This window comes from Littorina saxatilis, linkage group LG7 (genome assembly GCF_037325665.1).
Source record: "Littorina saxatilis isolate snail1 linkage group LG7, US_GU_Lsax_2.0, whole genome shotgun sequence".
NCBI classification, from domain to species: domain Eukaryota; kingdom Metazoa; phylum Mollusca; class Gastropoda; order Littorinimorpha; family Littorinidae; genus Littorina; species Littorina saxatilis.
Genome location: NC_090251.1, coordinates 39,054,682 through 39,057,074, shown reverse-complemented (window position 1 = coordinate 39,057,074; position 2,393 = coordinate 39,054,682).

Genomic DNA, 2,393 nt, shown 5'->3' with positions numbered 1-2,393 from the left:
TCATTCACCTGTATTTTTTCCAAAAATCTCTTCTCCTGCCGCTTGTCTCGCGATTCATGTATAGTTTAATCTGTTAGTGTTCTGATGTAAGCCCAGCAGTAGATAGGTTAAGCCTATTTTAACATACTGGAAACTGGTAATCTTCCAGTAGGTATTAATTTAGTTTTACTAAAGCCTGCTGGGACACAAGTAATGGGTTAGTGCATTTGTAAACAGGAATCGCTTGACAAGTGGCCCCCTTCATCCCCCCCTTCCTCGTCCTGATATGGCTCTGCGTAGTCGGCTGGACGTTAAGCAACAAATAAACAAACAAACAAACACTCTGTCTGTCTTTGTATTTCTCTCTCACACACTTGCACAATCCAGTGTTGTAGTGTTGTTTTATTTTTGTAAGGTTTGTTTCTTCTCTGTTCATTCGCAAAACATGCATATGTTCTGATCAACAAAGATAAACTGCTGTACACATATCACAAAGTAGAATTGCCAATCTCACAGATTTCCACAAGAATCTACAAATGACAAAACTGAATACAAAATAGTGCAACTGAGGCCCAGACCTGAACGTAGTGTTTCGAGTTAGTTGAGACTGGAACTAAAAAGACTGATATAATCTTGAATCCCATGGTAAAAGTTAAATAAATAATTCAATCGCACTGTGAAAAAGACTGGTAAATCACAAACAATTTAATCGCACTGCGAGAAGGATTGGTAAATAATTAATAATTTAATCGCACTGTGTAAGGACGGGTAAATCTTTTATCACATAAAAACATTTTGCTTTGCTGAGTGATACCTTCGTAGGAGATCCACCCACTGGAATCTAGCTCAGTGCTAAGTGGGATAAGACCATCCTTTCACCTGCACATACCCGGTAATACAGGTACCAACAGTCAACAGCCTAGAGGCCCTGTGCAGAGTGGGTAATTTGTTTTGAATAAATTAATTTGTTAACGGATCCCATTGGCAATCAGTGAAATGAATTCACCAAGAACTTCTGTGGGGAGGTTGTGTTTTGGTATGTGTCAAATTGGACGGGTGCTCTTGTCCCATGTACGAGCCTCGTCAAATATAAGATGGTGAGCAGAACTAGAAAGACTGTGCCCTTAATTGATTTGGTATTCGTTACAAATGTTAAGAGCCTTTGAGGAACCAACCCTTTCCTTGCAATTCTCCCTATAGATCTGCCTAGCCCCACTTGTTAACAGTCATGTTCATTCCCTTTTCCTATGTCCTGCTTGGTGTTTTTCCGCTACCAGGGACTTAGCATGTCTCTTTCGGCGAATTCCACATTCTAGCGGACTATCTGCTCTGCGATTTTACCTAAAAGCGTGACAGCGTAAGGCTGATGGGGTCTATGTCGACCAAAAGAGTGGGATTCTACCATGGGGTGTAGTTACTGTAGCGTTTCGCTAGTATCGCTGAAAGTCACGTGATGCTTAGCGACATCAGTAGAATGTGATGTTTTTTGATCTTTTTTTGATATTTCTTAGAAATTCGAGTATGGGTTGCAAGTTTTATTGAAAAATTCCACCTTGTGGGATTCCCTACATTAATGACAGTCCGAGAAATATTAAGTGACAAAACTGTACACAGGGAATCCCCCTACAGGAACTCCACCTACAGGGAATCCCACTCTTTTAGTCGACATAGACCCCATCAGCCAAAGTAATGTGATTATGACGTCAGTCGTCTGTAATCGTCTTAAATCACCTCTCCTTTAATTAAACATTTGAGCTAGAGAGAAAAAAGAATACGAAATAAGTGAGCTAGTACCGCCAGCACTGTGTCTACATATAATTAAAAGTGGGGACCAAAACTGACTTTATCCACAAGAGTTAGAAATTAAAAAAATTAAAAACCGAAGAGATTTGTTTTTAAGTGAACATATTCACACACATTTACGTGAACGCACTCATTCATGAAACTATCTAATGCGTTATCACAGCATTAAATGTAAAAACTGGTCCATGGCCGAACATTCTGGCATACCAAAACTAGGCAAGCCAAAATGTCCTGCAAACAAACAAACAAACAAATGCAGTGATTTCTGTCTCATTCAGTAACTGTGATAACAATATCATACATTTTTATTTACACATTTCACCTAGCAATCTGCTGAACACACTTTCATGCTTCGGAACTGGCGAACAATCACATTAATGACAGTCCGAGAAATATTAAGTGACAAAACTCAAACAATATACAACGCAGAATCGCCGGAATGTGTCACAAATCACATCTGCTTTAACAAACCAAATACATCCAACAACTGTGTTTACAAACGCAAAACACCACACAAAAATGACATCAAACAAACAACGCCCCTATAAAGATTCCTTTCAATGCTACCAGGTCCACCAAAGCAGGAAACTGAGTTTCGGCATTGTAGGAAT